Source organism: Nerophis ophidion, linkage group LG03 (assembly GCF_033978795.1).
Source record: "Nerophis ophidion isolate RoL-2023_Sa linkage group LG03, RoL_Noph_v1.0, whole genome shotgun sequence".
Classification (NCBI taxonomy): Eukaryota; Metazoa; Chordata; class Actinopteri; order Syngnathiformes; family Syngnathidae; genus Nerophis; species Nerophis ophidion.
The window spans coordinates 35,562,980-35,572,979 of record NC_084613.1 but is presented as its reverse complement, the minus strand read 5'-3'; positions in this window follow the sequence as shown (position 1 = coordinate 35,572,979).

Here is a 10,000-nt window from a genome sequence, read left to right as displayed (position 1 = left end):
AAGAAGAGGGTCAAGTAAACATGTCTGTTTTATTCCATTTACACGTTGTAACAATTCCTCTAATGTTATTTCCTCAAAACGAGAGAAACTATTTTGGAGGGCAGTATCCGCCGTATATACCATCGTATCAGTGTTAATAGAACCCCGTTGTAGCTGGGACGCATTGTCTTTAATCTCCTTTCTAATGACTTCAATTTTCTTACTAAAGAATTGCGTAAAGTCATCAGCTGAGTGGGTTGAGCTACTGGAAGGGGTCCCTTGTTGGGTTAGCGATGCTACCGTACTAATCAAAAATTTAGGATTGTTTTTAGTACGGTGGATGAGATTTGAGTAATATTTAGCTTTAGCTAAGGTAAGCATGCGTTTATAAGTTATTAAACCATCAGTCCATGCTTGATGGTGCACCTCAAGTTTAGTCGTGCGCCATTTGCGTTCCAACTTTCTACATAATAATTTCTGAGCTCTAGTTTCTTCTGTAAACCACGGGGTGCGCTTTTTTGGAGCCTTTTTTAACTTTAGCGGTGCTATGTTATCAATGGTTTCGCACAGGGCGTCGTTAAAGTTGTTAGTGAGTTTATCAATAGAGCCCACATACTTTGGGAATGGTGCCATTACCGAGGGCAGTAGGTCAGCAAGAGTTGTCGTTGTGGCCGTATTAATGTTGCGGCTGCTATAGCAGTTATTATTATTATTAGTTTGACGAACATGCGTCTGAACCTCGAATTTTATAAGGTAATGATCGGACAATACTTTAGTATACGGGAGTATCGTAACTTTGGAAACGGTGATACCCCTGACAAGCACTAGGTCTATCGTATTACCGTTGCGATGCGTGGGTTCATTTATTATTTGTGTGAGACCACAGCTATCAATTACAGTCTGGAGCACTACGCACGGTGGGTCCTGGGGGGCGGTAGATAACAGCCAGGTGTAGAGGCAGCGGTGTGACAGACCTCATAGTAAGCACCTCAAACGATTTCTATTTATTATTTATGTTAGGACTAAGGTTAAAGTTTTCGTTGTATATTAGTGCGACCCCCCCACCCCTTTTAAGCGGACGGGCAATATGCGCATGTGTAAAGTTAGGAGGACATGCCTCATTTAGCGCAAAAAAGTCGTTGGTTTAAGCCAGGTTTCGCTGAGTCCGATGATGTTAAGATTGTTGTCTCTGATAATATCATTAACTAATAACGTTTTGGGAGACAATGATCTTATGTTTAAAAAACCTATATTATAGGTAGTGGGCTGTTTTAGGGAATTTTTGATCAAATTATCCGGAGTAGCAATATTAATAATGTTGTGTTTATTATGCCCAGTGCATTTAGTATAGTTACGACCATATCTAGGAATTGATACGACAGGAATTTTCCGATTGTTTGATTGTTGCTTTGATAAACTGCTCGCATCATGGTTAGCCACCTCAGTAAAGGGAATTTTCCGATTGTTTGTTTGTTGCTTTGATAAACTGCACGCATCATGGTTAGCCACCACAGTAACGGGAATTTTCCGAGTGTTTGTTTGTTGCTTTGATAAACTGCACGCATCATAGTTAGCCACCTCAGTAGAACACATGTCCAACTCTGAAACACTCAAAGCAGAGAAAACTTTTTCTAATTTAACTGACTCCTTACCCATTTAAATCCGTCTTCAGGATGGAGGGAAGTGGTGTTCTGTGGGGATTAGCCTTCTGCTTTGTTTTTAGCCCCGCTCGGCATCCGCGTTTCCGATCACACCGCTCGCGTCTGCTCCGTAGACGGCCCCCGCTGCTACTATACTCCCCTGCTTCACAGGCCGCTGGATGTAGCCGCCGACGTATTCCCATGCTAGTTAGCACGTTTAGCACGCACGCGTCTATCAGTCCAAAACGGCCCGATATGTCCACATCCAGAAGTGTCTGGCGGTCGTACGTGATCACGGAGTGACCACGATGTGAGCCAGCCATAACGTTTGTAGAAATGTCCGGTATTTCTGCCAAATGTTCCATCTTTAGCAGGAGCTCCTCGAGGTCGCAGTCCGTCCGGGCGCCGCCATCTTGGATTTATGTGTGTATATATACATATATATGTGTGTGTGTATATATATATGTGTGTGTGTGTGTATATATATATGTATATATATATGTGTGTGTATATATACATATATATGTATGTGTATGTATATATGTGTGTGTGTGTGTATATATACATATATATGTATGTGTATGTATATATATATGTGTGTGTGTGTATATAAACATATATGTATGTGTATGTATATATATGTGTGTGTGTGTGTGTATATATACATATATATGTATGTGTATGTATATATGTGTGTGTGTGTGTATATATATATGAATGTGTATGTATATATGTGTGTATATATGTATGTATATATATGTGTATATATATATATATGTGTGTATATATACATATATATGTATGTGTATGTATATATATGTGTATATATACATCTATGTGTATGTATATATATGTGTGTATGTATGTATATATGTGTGTATATATTATCGGCGTGCGTCACTAGATCAGTAACGAACTCTGAGAATTCACTGATAAAGTCCGAATAGGGCCCTGGGGGGCGGTAGATAACAGCCAGGTGTAGAGGCAGCGGTGTGACAGACCTCATAGTAAGCACCTCAAACGATTTATATGTATTATTTATGTTAGGACTAAGGTTAAAGTTGTTGTTGTATATTAGTGCGACCCCCCCCCCCCCCCCCACCCCTTTTAAGGGGACGGGCAATATGCGCATGTGTAAAGTTAGGAGGACATGCCTCATTTAGTGCAAAAAAATCGTTTGGTTTAAGCCAGGTTTCGCTGAGACCGATGACGTTAAGATTGTTGTCTCTGATGATATCATTAACTAACAACGTTTTTGGAGACAATGATCTTATGTTTAAAAAACCTATATTATAGGTAGTGGGCTGTTTTAGGGAATTTTTTATCAAATTATCCGTAGTAGCAATATTAATAATGTTGTGTTTATTATGCCCAGTGCGTTTAGTATAATTACGACCATATCTAGGAATTGATACGACGGGAATTTTGCGATTGTTTGTTTGTTGCTTTGATAAACTGCACGCATCATAGTTTGCCACCTCAGTAGAACACATGTCCAACTCTGAAACAATCAAAGCAGAAAAAACTTGTTCTAATTTAACTGACTCCAGACCAGTAGTTTCGCATCTTCCATTTAAATCCAGCTTCAGGATGGAGGGAAGTGGTGTTCTGTTGGGATTAGCCTTCTGCTTTGTTTTTAGCCCTGCTCGACATCCGCGTTTCTGATCACACCGCTGGCGTCTGCTCCGTGGACGGCCCCCGCTGCTACTATACTCCCCTGCATTACAGGCCGCTGGATGAAGCCGCCGAAGTATTCCCGTGCTAGTTAGCAGGTCTAGCAAGCACGCGTCTATCAGTCCAAAACGGCCCGATATGTCCACATCCAGAAGAGTCTGGCAGAATTGACCGGTATTTCTGCCAAATGTTTCATCTTTAGCAAGAGCTCCGCGATGCTGCAGCCCGTCCGGGCGCCACCTTGGAATCTTATATCCAGACTATAATTGATAGCTGTGGTCTTTCACAAATAATAAATGAACCCACGCATCGCAACGGTAATACGATAGACCTAGTGCTTGTCAGGGGTATCACCGTTTCCAAAATTACGATACTCCTGTTTACTAAAGTATTGTCCGATCATTACCTTATAAAATTTGAGGTTCAGACGCATGTTCGTCAAACTAATAATAATAATAACTGCTATAGCAGTCGCAACATTAATACGGCCACAACGACAACTCTTGCTGACCTACTGCCCTCGGTAATGGCACCATTCCCAAAATATGTGGGCTCTATTGATAACCTCACTAACAACTTTAACGACGCCCTGCGCGAAACCATTGATAGTATAGCACCACTAAAGTTAAAAAAAGGCTCCAAGAAAGCGTACCCCGTGGTTTACAGAAGAAACTAGAGCTCAGAAATTATTATGTAGAAAGCTGGAACGCAAATGGCGCACGACTAAACTTGGGGTGCACCCTCAAGCATGGAGTGATGGTTTAATAACTTATAAACACATGCTTATCTTAGCTAAAGCGAAATATTACTCAAATCTCATCCCCCGTAATAAAAACGATCCTAAATTTTTGTTTAGTACGGTAGCATCGCTAACCCAACAAGGGACCCCTTCCAGTAGCTCCACCCACTCAGCTGATGACTTTATGCAATTCTTTCATAAGAAAATTGAAGTCATTAGAAAGGAGATTAAAGACAAAGCGTCCCAGCTACAACTGGGTTCTGTTAAAACAGATACGATTGTATATACGGCGGATACTGCCCTCCAAAATAGTTTCTCTCATTTTGAGGAAATAACATCAGAGGAATTGTTACAACGTGTAAATGGAATGAAACAAACAACATGTTTACTTGACCCTCTTCCTGGGAAACTTATCAAGGAGCTCTTTGTATTATTAGGTCCATCAGTGCTAAATATTATAAACTTATCACTTTCCTCGGGCGCTGTTCCCCTGGCATTCAAAAAAGAGGTTATTCATACTCTCCTTAAAAGACCTAACCTCGATCCTGACCTCATGGTAAACTACCTTCCCTTTATTTCAAAAATCCTTGAAAAAATTGTTGCGGAGCAGTTAAATGAACACTTAGCGTCTAACAATCTATGTGAAACCTTTCAATCCGGTTTCAGGGCAAATCCCTCTACGGAGACAGCCCTCGCAAAAATGACTAATGATCTATTGCTAACGATGGATTCTGATGCGTCATTTATGTTGCTACTCCTCGATCTTAGCGCTGCTTTTGATACCGTCGATCATAATATTTTATTAGAGCGTATCAAAACACGAATTGGTATGTCAGACTTAGCCCTGTCTTGGTTTAACTCTTATCTTACTGATAGGATGCAGTGTGTCTCCCATAACAATGTGACCTCGGACTACGTTAAGGTAACGTGTGGAGTTCCCCAGGGTTCGGTCCTTGGCCCTGCACTCTTCAGCATCTACATGCTGCCGCTAGGTGACATCATACGCAAATACGGTGTTAGCTTTCACTGTTATGCTGATGACACCCAACTCTACATGCCCCTAAAGCTGACCAACACGCCGGATTGTAGTCAGCTGGAGGCGTGTCTTAATGAAATTAAACAATGGATGTCCGCTAACTTTTTGCAACTCGAGACCAAAAAAACGGAAATGTTGATTATCGGTCCTGCTAGACAGTAGTCCTGACCTCTATTTAATAATACAACTCCAACATTTGACAATCAAACAATTAAACAAGGCGACACGGTAAAGAATCTGGGTATTATCTTCGACCCAACTCTCTCCTTTGAGGCACACATTAAAAGCGTTACTAAAACGGCCTTCTTTCATCTCCGTAATATCGCTAAAATTCGCTCCATTTTGTCCACTAAAGACGCTGAGATCATTATCCATGCGTTTGATACGTCTCGCCTCGACTACTGTAACGTATTATTTTCGGGTCTCCCCTTGTCTAGCCTTAAAAGATTACAGTTAGTCCAAAATGCAGCTGCTAGACTTTTGACAAGAACAAGAAAGTTTGATCACATTACGCCTGTACTGGCTCACCTGCACTGGCTTCCTGTGCACTTAAGTTGTGACTTTAATGTTTTACTACTTACGTATAAAATACTACACGGTCTAGCTCCATCCTAACCTGCCGATTGTATTGTACCATATGTCCCGGCAAGAAATCTGCGTTCAAAGGACTCCGGCTTATTAGTGATTCCCAAAGCCCAAAAAAGTCTGCGGGCTATAGAGCATTTTCATTTCGGGCTCCAGTACTCCGGAATGCCCTCCCGGTAACAGTTCGAGATGCCACCTCAGTAGAAGCATTTAAGTCTCACCTTAAAACTAATTTGTATACTCTAGCCTTTAAATAGACTCCCTTTTTAGACCAGTTGATCTGCCGTTTCTTTTCTTTTTCTTCTATGTCCCACTCTCCCTTGTGGAGGGGGTCCGGTCCGATCCAGTGGCCATGTACTTCTTGCCTGTGTATGGGCTGGGGACATCTCTGCGCTGCTGAACCACCTCCGCTTGGGATGGTTTCCTGCTGGCTCCGTTGTGAACGGGACTCTCGCTGCTGTGTTGGATCCGCTTTGGACTGGACTCTCGCGACTGTGTTGGATCCAATATGGATTTGACTTTCACAGTATCATGTTGGACCCGCTCGACATCCATTGCTTTCGTCCTCTCCAAGGTTCTCATAGTCATCAGTGTCACCGACGTCCCACTGGTTTGTGAGCTTTCCTTGCCCTTATGTGGGCCTACCGAGGATGTGGTAGTGATTTGTGTTGTGGTTTGTGCAGCCCTTTGAGACACTAGTGATTTAGGGCTATATAAGTAAACATTGATTGATTGAGTGATATATACATACATATGTCTGTATATATATGTGTGTATGTATGTATATATGTGTTTGTATATACATATATGTGTATGTATATTTATGTGTGTATATATACATATATATGTATGTATATATATGTACATATATGTATGTATATATATATATGTATGTATATATATATACATACATGTGTATATATATGTATGTATATATGTGTATATATGTATGTATATATGTGTATATATATATGTATGTATATATATGTATGTATTTATACATATATATGTATGTATGTATATATATACATACATGTGTGTGTGTATATATATATATATATATATATATATATATAGGGCAGCACAGTCGGAGAGGGGTTAGTGCGTCTGCTTCACAATACGAAGGTCCTGAGTAGTCCTGGGTTCAATTCCCGGCTCAGGATCTTTCTGTGTGGTGTTTGCATGTCCTCCCCGTGACTGCGTAGGTTCCCTCCAGTTACTCCTGTTTCCTCCCACTTCCCAAGACATGCACCTGGGGATAGGTTGATTGGCAACACTAAATTGGCCCTAGTGTGTGAACGTGAGTGTGAATGTTGTCAGTCTATCTGTGTTGGCCCTGAGATGCAGTGGTGACTTTTCCAGGGTGTACACCGTCTTCCGACCGATTGTAGCTGCACCCCCCGCGACCCCAAAGGGAATGAGCGGTAGAAAATGGATGGATGGATATAGATACACACACATATATATATATATATATATATATATATATATATATGTGTGTTTATATATATATATATATATGTGTGTATATATATATACATATATGTCAACACTAAATTGGCCATAGTGTGTGAATATGAGTGTGAATATTGTCTGTCTATCTGTGTTGGCCCTGCGATGAGGTGGCGACTTGTCCAGGGTGTACCCCGCCTTCTGCCCGATTGTAGCTGAGATAGGCACCAGCGCTCCCCGCGACTCCGAAAGGGAATAAGCGGTAGAAAATGGATGGATGGTGTGTATATATATGTGTATATATATATATTTATATATGTGTATATATATGTATGTATGTATGTGTATATATATACACACATACATATATATATAATACACACAAACATATATTTGTGTGTGTGTGTATATATATATATATATATATATATATATATATATATATATACATACATGTGTGTGTATATATATATATATATATATATATATATATATATATATATAAAAACTGATCAGGCGGGCCGGTTCTACAATCGGAATAAAACTGGACTCACTGGTGACGGTGGCAGAGAAAAGGACTGTGGACAAACTAGTGAGCATCCTGGATGAACCCAGTCACCCTCTGCATTGCTTTTCTAGTAGCCAGAGGAGCCTGTTCAGTGCTAGACTGCTTCATCCCAAGTGCAAATCAAATCAAATCAGCTTTATTTATAAAGCACATTTAAAATTTACCACAGGGGTAGCCAAAGTGCTGTACAATGGGCAGGTTAAGAGATAATACGAAGACCGAGCAAACAACACAACACAAACAGAACATGATAAAAAATAAATAAATAAAACAAAAAAACAGGTTCACAGCAGGTGTATAATGGGGCGCCATTGCAGGATGGATATGACTCAGTGTTAAAAGCCAAGGAATAAAAGTATGTTTTTAAGAGAGATTTAAAAATAGGAAGAGAGGAGGCTTGTCTAACACTCAGTAGTAGGTCGTTCCAGAGCTTGGGTGCAGCAGCGGCGAAAGCTCTGTCACATCTAAGCTTCAGCCTTGTGTCAGGGACCGTCAGTAGCAGCTGATCGGCTGGCTGATCTTTGGGATCGGGTGGGGCAGTAAGGCTGAAGGAGGTCGGAGAGATATGTTGGCGCAAGGTTGTTTAGACATTTTAAAGCAAATATAAGGAGTTTAAAATTGATTTGATAACGCACAGGGAGCAAGTGAAGGGACGGTAATATAGGGGTGATGTAGTCACGTCTGCGGGTCTGTGTTAGCAGACGAGCAACAGAGTTCTGCACAAGTTGCAGGTGGGCAAGGGAGGCCTGGCTAATGCCTACATACAGTGCATTGCAGTAGTCTAAACGATTCGAGATAAAGGCGTGAATTATTTTCTCAAGCTCATGTCCTGACAGAAGCGGTTTCACTTTCGCTACTTGTGTAATTGATAAAAGCTTTTTTGAACGACGCTGCTGATTTGTTTTTCGAATTTAAAATCTGAGTCGAACTTTACCCCCAGGTTTGTGACACAGTTGCTGAGACACGGGGTCAGAGTGCCGAGGTCAACGTTGGGGGAGGGAGAGCGACTTGGACCGAACAACATAACCTCTGTTTTGTCTTCATTTAGACTCAGGAAGTTAGCTGAAAGCCAGGCTTTGATGTCATGCGGACAGTCAATGAGACGTTGAACTGTGTTATTTTGTGCCATGGGAAAATAAATCTGGCAATCATCGGCATGAAAATTAAATTCAATACCATACTTCCTAAAAATAGAACCAAGGGCGAGAAGGTAAAGCCCAATAGGATTGGGGCAAGGATTGAGCTCTGGAGGAACCCGTGTGGTAGAGGAGCTGTGGAAGACATAACTCTGTCTATTTTTACACAAAAACTCCTGTCGGCTAGGTACGACCGGAACCATTTGAGGGCGGCGCCCTCAGTTCTCAAGACGAGTGATTAAGGTGGCGTGGTCGACGGTGTCGAATGCAGCAGACAGATCTAAAAGCACCAGGACGACATATTTACCAGAATCAGTTGACAGGAGGATATAGTTATAAACTTTTAGAAGCGCTGACTCTGTGCTGTGGAGGGCTTTAAAACCGGACTGGAACAGCTCAGTGATTATCATCTAAGAAGAGCAACAACTGACTGTAGACAACTTTCTCTAATATTTTGGAAATTTATGGAAGATTAGAGATAGGTTTAAGGTTAGAGAGGAGAGAGGGGTCGAAGCTTGATTTTTTTAAGCAGAGGTCGTACCACTGCATGTTTAAACTCTACTGGAACTATTCCAGAAGAGAGGCTACTATTGATAATGTTCAGGACACTTGATCCAATAGTAGCAAATACCTCCTTAAACAGGTGAGGTGGGAGGGCATCTGCAGGAGAACCAGAGGGCTTCATATAACTAACTGTGTCATTTAAAAAAGAAAAACTGATGTAAAACAGAAGAGAAATGCAGAGGAACAGAAGGGTCATATGAAGGCTTGGATAAACTGTCTCTAGTTGACACAATTTTGTCAGTGAAAAAATGGAGACAATTTTCACAGAATTCAAAAGAAGCTTTAAAACCAACAGATTTGGGAGCATCAATGACAGTGTTAATAGTTCTGAACAGAACTCTGGGGTTGTTACAGTTAGAAGATATAATCTGAGATAGATATATATTCATCTCTGCTTTTACAGTCATCTGAAAGGAAAACAGGCTTTCTCTAAAAATTGTAAAGGACACATGCAGCCTGTCTTTTTTCCATCTTCTCTATACTCTCCTACATTCGCGCCTAGCTGCACGAGTGACGTCATTCAACCAGGGCTGAGGCGTGGCTTTAGAGCGGCGGCACTTGAAAGGAGCGCTCGTGTCCAGTGTTTGTAAACAAATAGAGTTGAACCCAGAAATCCACTCTTCAGTA